This window comes from Lichenostomus cassidix, unplaced genomic scaffold (assembly GCF_008360975.1).
Source record: "Lichenostomus cassidix isolate B80296 unplaced genomic scaffold, HeHo_3.0 HiC_scaffold_33, whole genome shotgun sequence".
NCBI classification, from domain to species: Eukaryota; Metazoa; Chordata; class Aves; order Passeriformes; family Meliphagidae; genus Lichenostomus; species Lichenostomus cassidix.
This window is the reverse complement of record NW_028147632.1, coordinates 2,452,927-2,460,857: the sequence shown is the minus strand read 5'-3', so window position 1 is coordinate 2,460,857 and position 7,931 is coordinate 2,452,927.

Sequence of the window (7,931 nt, the reverse complement as noted above, 5' to 3'; positions counted from 1 at the left end):
CCCAAAATCATCTCAAATTTCCCCAATTCACCCAAAATAAACCCAAATTGTCCCGAAAGTCCCAAAATAACCGAAAATCACAAAAGGACCCCAAAATCCCCCAAATTCACCCTAAAATACTCCAAAATTCATCCCAAATTCCCCCCAAATCCCTCCAAAATCACCCAAATTCACCCCAAAATCCCCCAAAATATCCCAAATTCACCCAAATCCCCCAAAAATCCCCCCAGCCCCTCCCCCGCTCACCCCCAGCGCCGCCAGCGGCTCCGCGCGGTGACGTCACCAGGAAAGCCCCGCCCCTTCCGGGGTGACGTCACCGCACACGCCACGCCCCCTTCCCCGCCTCCTATCGCAATCATTGGGGACATTTGGGGACTTTGGGGGTCCTGGGGACACGTCAGTGCCACCCCGCGGTGTCCCCAGAGCCACTGCGGGTGTCCCCAGGTGTCCCCAAAGCTGTCCCAGGTGTCCCCAACCCCAGTCTCAGTGTCCCCAACCCCTGTCCAGGTGTCCTCAGCCCTGTCCCAGGTGTCCCCAGCTGTCCCCAACTGGGTCCTCAACACTCTCAGGTGTCCCCAGCCCTGTCCCCGATGTCCCCAGGTGTCCCCAAGGTTCTCAGGTGTCCCCTAAACCTGGCCCTGGTGGCCTTTAGACCCCCTCAGCCCCATCCCCGATGTCCCCAGTGTCCCTCAGTGTCCCCAAACCCTGTCCAGGTGTCCCCAACCCTGCTTTTGCCAGGTGTCCCCAGTCCCAATCCCAATGTCCCCAGCCTTGTCCCCGATGTCCCCAGGTGTCCCCAACCGCCATCCCAATGTCCCCAAACCCTGCCCAGGTGTCCCCAACCCTGTCCCTGATGTCCCTAGCTGTCCCCAACCCCAATCTCAGTGTCCCCAGCCCTGTCTAGTTGTCCCCAGCCCTGTCCCCGATGTCCCCAGGTGTCCCCAACCCCTGCCCACGTGTCCCCAACCCTGCTTTTGATGTCCCCAGCCCTGTCCCAGGTGTCCCCAGCTGGGTCCCCAACACGGTCAGATGTCCCTGACCCCGGTCCTGATGTCCCCAGGTGTCCCCAGCTCTGGCTTTGATGTCCCCAGGTGTCCCCAACCCCATCCCCGATGTCTCCAATGTCCCCAGGTGTCCCCAGCCCTGTCCCAGGTGTCCCCAGATGTCCCCAGTCCCAATCCCAACGTCCCCAGGTGTCCCCAGGTGTCCCCAATGTCCCCAGGTGTCCCCAGGTGTCCCCAATCCCAACGTCCCCAAGTGTCCCCAGTGTCCCCAAACCTGTCCCAGGTGTCCCCAGCTGTCCCCTCTCCCCCACGGCCACGTGACCCGCCCCAGTACAGAGCCGGCGGGTGAACTGGGCGATACTGGGAGCGACTGGGAACCACAGAGAGCCTCCCAGCCTCCGCCGCGCCTCACTTCCGGTCTGCCCCGCGCTGAGCGCGGCGCCCCCTGGCGGCTCGGAGGACCCAGAGCACTATGGTTTTCCTATGACTATCCGGATTTGAATGACTCAGATTGGGATAAAAAGTGGATTTTCCGACGAATTTCTATTTTTTAATGGCTAAATTGGGATTAAAAGTTGATTTTCCAACAAATTCCTGGATTTTAATGACCCAGATTGGGATAAAAATTTGATTTTCCAACGAATTCCTATTTTTTAATGCCCCAAATTGGGATAAAAAGTTGAATTTCCAACAAATTTCTATTTTTTAATGGCCAAAATTGGGATTAAAAGTTGATTTTTCAACAAATTCCCAGTTTTTAATTCTCCAAATTGAGATAAAAAGTTGATTTTCCGACGAATTTTGGGATTTTAATGACCCAGATTGGGATAAAAAGTTGATTTGCCAGAGATTTTCCGGTTTTTAACATCCCAAATTGGGGTTAAAATTTGATTTTTCGATGAATTTCCGGATTTTAATGACTCAGATTGGGATAAAAAGTGGATTTTCCATTGAATTTCTATTTTTTTAATTCTCCAAATTGGGATAAAAAGTTGATTTTCCAACGAATTCCTATTTTTTAATGGCCAAAATTGGGATAAAAAGTTGATTTTCCAACAAATTTTGGGATTTTAATGACCCAGATTGGGATAAAAAGTTGATTTTCCGACGAATTTCGGGATTTTAATGACCCAGATTGGGATAAAAATTTGATTTCCCGACGAATTTTGGGATTTTAATGACCCAGATTGGGATAAAAAGTTGATTTTCGAGGGAATTCCCAGTTTTAACATCCCAAATTGGGGTTAAAATTTGATTTTCCAACGAATTTTGGGATTTTAATAATCCAGATTGGGATAAAAAATCGATTTCCCATCGAATTCCTATTTTTTAATTCTCCAAATTGAGATAAAAAGTTGGTTTTCCGACGAATTTTGGGATTTTAATGACCCAAATTGGGATTAAAAGTTGATTTTCCAACAAATTCCGGGATTTTAATGACCCAGATTGGGATAAAAAGTTGATTTTCCAATGAATTTCCGGTTTTAATGCCCCAGATTGGGATAAAAAGTTGATTTCCCCACGAATTTCAGGATTTTTACGACCCAGATTGGGATAAAAAGTTGATTTTCGAGGGAATTCCCAGTTTTAAAACCCCAAATTGGGGCTAAATTTTGATTTTTTTGACGAATTTCGGGATTTTGATGACTCAGATTGGGATAAAAATTAGATTTTCCGACAAATTTTGGGATTTTAATGCCCCAAATTGGGATTAAAAATTAATTTCCCATTGAATTCCTATTTTTTAATTCTCCAAATTGGGAGAAAAATTTGATTTTTGGACGAATTCCCCTTTTTAAATGCCTCAGATTGGGATAAAAAGCTGATTTTCCGACTTGGAGCATTAAAATCCAGAAATTCGCTGGAAAATCAACTTTTTATCCCAATTTGAGGCATAAAAATCCAGAAATTCGCTGGAAAATCAATTTTTTATTCCCTCTGGAGCTCAAATTCCCTGAATTTCCCAAAATTCAGGTGATTTTTCCTCAGAAATTTGTTGGTTTTGCTTCCAGAACTTCCCAAAAATCCCAAAATATTCCCCATTTCTGCCTTTCCGCTGATTCCTGAGATTTTCATCATCCACATTTTCCATATTTTTAGCTCTTTTTTCCCAATTTCTAAGCCGAAAATTCCCCAAATTCCCCAAATTTCCCAAATTGCCCAAAATTCCCGAAATTCCTCAGAGGAAAAACTTTTTTTTCCCTTTTTTTTCCCAATTTTTTCCCAATTTTTTTCCCTATTTTTTCCCTCTTTTTTTCCTGTTTTCTCCCATTTTTTCCCTTTTCCCTCCTCATTCTTTCCTTTTTTCCTTTTTTTCCCAGTTTTTCCCCTTTTTTGTCCCTTTTTTCTTTTATTTGTCTTCTCCCCCTTTTTTCTGGTTTTTTTTGGGGTTTTTTTGGGGTTTTTTTAGGATTTTTTTTTCCTTTTCCTCTCACTTTTTCCCTTTTATTTTCCCTTTTCCCACCTTTTTTTAATCCCCTTTTTCCTTTTTTTCCCCCCTTTTCCCCCATTTTTTTCCTTTTTATCCTTTTCCCCCTTTTTTGTCTGTTTTTCCTTATTTCTTTTTAATTTCATTTGTTTTCTTTTCAATTATTTTCTTTTCATTTATTTTCTCTTTTTTCCCTCTTTTTTCTCTCTTTTCCCCCATTTTTTTCCTTTTTCCCCCCTTTTCCCAATATTTTTTCCCCTTTTTCCCACTTTTTTCTTTTCTTTTCACTTATTTTCTTTTCCTTTCATTTATTTTCTTTTTTTCCCTCTTTTTTTCTCTCTTTTCCCCCATTTTTCTCCTTTTTACCCTTTTCCCAATATTTTTCCCTATTTTTCCCTTTTTCTTTTTCCTTTCACTTATTTTCTTTTCCTTTCATTTATTTTCTTTTTTTTTCCATTTTTCCCTTTCCCCTCACCTTTTTTCCCTTTTTTGGGGAGAATTCCACAATTTTGAACTCCCAAAATTCCCATTTTTGGAGTTTTTCATGGAATTCCCGAGATTTTGTGCTCCCAAAATTCCCATTTTTGGGTTTTTTTCATGGAATTCCCGCGATTTGAAACTCCCAAAATTCCCATTTTTGGGTTTTTCATGGAATTCCCGGCATTTTAAGCTCCCAAAATTCCCTTTTTTGGGTTTTTTCATGGAATTCCCGGGATTCGAAACTCCCAAAATTCCCATTTTTGGGGGTTTTTCATGGAATTCCTGGGATTTTGTTCTCCCAAAATTCCCATTTTTGGGTTTTTTTCATGGAATTCCCGGCATTTTAAGCTCCCAAAATTCCCATTTTAGGGGTTTTTCATGGAATTCCCGCGATTTGAGCTCCCAAAATTCCCATTTTGGGAGTTTTTCATGGAATTCCCCCAATTTGGCTTCCCAAAATTCCCATTTTTGGGGTTTTTCATGGAATTCCCAGGATTTTAACCTCCCAAAATTCCCATTTTTGGGGTTTTTCATGGAATTCTCGGGATTTGAAGCTGCCAAAAATCCCATTTTTGGAGTTTTTCATGGAATTCCCCCAATTTGGGTTCCCAAAATTCCCATTTTTGGGGTTTTTCACGGAATTCCCGGGATTTTAACCTCCCAAAATTCCCATTTTTGGGATTCCCATGGAATTCCCGGGATTTTAACCTCCCAAATTCCCATTTTTGGGGTTTTTCATGGAATTCTCGGGAGTTTTTCCTCCCAAAATTCCCATTTTTGGGTTCCCCTCCCCCTCCCCTCCCCTCCCCCACAGTTCCGGTTTCGATTCCCGCGCTCCGCTCAGGCCACGCCCACTATGGCCACACCCACCCTGACCACGCCCCCTTGGCCAACCGACCAATCAGAGCTCGGCTGCGGGGCGGGGCGGCTGGGTGAGGTCCTGGCAGAGGAAAATGAGGGTCCTGAGGGGGTAAATGGGGTCCGGGAAGGGGAAAAAGAGGGTCTGTGAGGGGAAAATGGGGTCCTGAGGGGTATTTGGGGTCGTGGAAGGGGAAATGAGGCCTTGAGAGGGGAAGGTCAGGGTCCTGGAAGGGTAAATGGAGCTCTGAGGGGGAAAATGGGGTCCTACAGATGGAATTTACCCTTTCAGGACCCCATTTACCCTTCCAGGACTCCATTTACCACCACAGGATCCCAATTATTCCCCCAGGACTCTGTTATCCCCTCAGGAACCTGATTTACCCATCAGGATCCCATTTTCCCCCTCAGGATCCCATTTATCCTCTCCAATCCTATTTACCCCCTCAGGACCCTATATATCCCCTTAAGATACCATTTACCCCCTCAGGACCCTGATTTACCCCTGCAGGACACCATTTATCCTCTCAGGATCTCATTCACACCCTCAGGAACCTCATTTACCCTTTCAAGGCCCAATTTACCCTCTCATGGCACCATTTACCCTTCCAGAGTCACATTTACCCCCTCAGGACCCAATATACCCCATCAGGAATCTGATTTACCCTTTCAAGACCCCATTTATCCCCTCAGGGCCCCATACACCCCTTTAGGATGCCATTTACCCCCTCAGGGTCCTGAGTTACACTTTCAAGGCCCAATTCACGCCCTCAGGATCACATTTGCCCCTCAAAAACCTGATTTACTCCCTCAGGACCCAATTTACCTACTCAGGGTTCCATTTACCCCCTCAGGGCTGGATTTACCCTTTCAGGCTCCCATTTACCCCTCAGGATCCCATTTAAGCCCTAAGGACCCCATTATCCCCTCAGGACCCCATATACACCCGTCAGGACCCTGATTTACCACTTAATTACTCCATTTATCCCCTCAGGAATCTCATTTACCCTTTCAAGGCCCAATTTACTGCCTCAGAATCCCATTTATTCCATCAGGACTCCAGTTACTCCCTCAGGATCTCATTCACACCCTCATGAACCCCATTTACCCCCTCAGGATCCGATTTTCCCCCTCGAGAATCTGATTTACCCTTTCAAGGCCCAATTTATCCCCTCAGGACCTCATTCCTACCCTCATAATCCTAATTTACCCTTTCAGCACCCCATTATCCCCTCAGCACCCTGACTCACCCCTCACGGCTCCATTTCCCCTTCCAGAGTCCCATTTAGTCCCTCAGGATCCCATTTACCCCCTCAAGAATTTGATTTACCCTTTCAAGACCCAGTTCAGCCTCTTGGGATCTCATTCACACCCTCATGAACCCCATTTACCCTTTCAAGACCCCATTATCCCCTCAGGATTCCATATATACCCTTAGGACCCTGATTTACCCCCTCATGACTCCATTTATCCCCTCAGGAATCTCATTTACCCTTTCAAGGCCCAATTTAGCACCTCAGAATCCCATTTATTCCATCAGGACTCCAGTTACCCCCTCAGGATCAAATTTACCCTGTCAGAAACCTCATTTACCCTTTCAAGACCCCATTTACCCCCTCAGGGCCTTGATTTACCCCCTCATGGCACCATTTACCCTTCCAGAGTCACATTTACCCCATCAGGATCCAATTTACCCCATCAGGAATCTGATTTACCCTTTCAAGGCCCAATTTATCCCCTCAGGACCTCATTCACACCCTCATGAACCTGATTTGCCCTTTCAAGACCCCATTATCCCCTCAGGACCTCATTCACACCCTCACAATCCTAATTTACCCTTTCAGCACCCCATTATCCCCTCAGCACCCCATTTCCCCCTCAGCACCCTGACTTACCCCTCACGGCTCCATTTCCCCTTCCAGAGTCCCATTTAGTCCCTCAGGACCCCATTTACCCCCTCAAGAATTTGATTTACCCTTTCAAGACCCAGTTCAGCCTCTCGGGATCTCATTCACACCCTCATGAACCCCATTTACCCTTTCAAGACCCCATTATCCCCTCAGGATTCCATATATACCCTTAGGACCCTGATTTACCCCCTCATGACTCCATTTATCCCCTCAGGAATCTCATTTACCCTTTCAAGGCCAAATTTAGCACCTCAGAATCCCATTTATTCCATCAGGACTGCATTTACCCCCTCAGGATCAAATTTACCCTGTCAGAAACCTCATTTACCCTTTCAAGACCCCATTTACCCCCTCAGGGCCTTGATTTACCCCCTCATGGCACCATTTACCCTTCCAGAGTCACATTTACCCCATCAGGGTCCAATTTACCCCATCAGGAATCTGATTTACCCTTTCAAGGGCCAATTTACCCCCTCAGGACCTCATTCACACCCTCATGAACCTCATTTACCCTTTCAAGACACCATTTACCCCCCCAGGACCTTGATTTACTCCCCCATGACTCCATTTACCCTTCCAGAGTCCCACTTATCCCCTCAGGATCTAATATACCCCTTAGGATACCATTTACCTCCTCAGGACCTGATTTACCACTTCAGGACACCATTTATCCTCTCAGGATCTCATTCACACCCTAATAATCCTGATTTACCCTTTCAAGACCCCATTTACCCCTCAGGATCCCATTTTCCTCCTCAGAACCCTGATTTACCCCCTCATGACTCCATTTATCCCCTCAGGAATCTCATTTACCCTTTCAAGGCCCAATTTACCCCCTCAGGATCACATTTATTCCATCAGGACTCCTGTTATCCCCTCAGGATCCAATTTACCCCATCAGGAACCTGGTTTACCCCTGCAGGACACCATTATCCCCTCAGGACCTCATTCACACCCTCATGAACCTCATTTACCCTTTCAAGGTCCAATTTACCCTTTCAAGGCCCAATTTACCCTCTCAGAATCCCATTTATTCCATCAGGACCCCATTTACCCCATCAGGAATCTGATTTACCTTTTCAAGGCCCAATTTATCCCCTCAGGACCTCATTCACACCCTCATGAACCTGATTTACCCTTTCAAGACCCCATTTACACCCCAGGACCCCATTTACCCCCTCGGGATCCAATTTACCAACTCAGGAATCTGATTTACGCCCTCAGGACCTCATTCACACCCTCATAATCCTA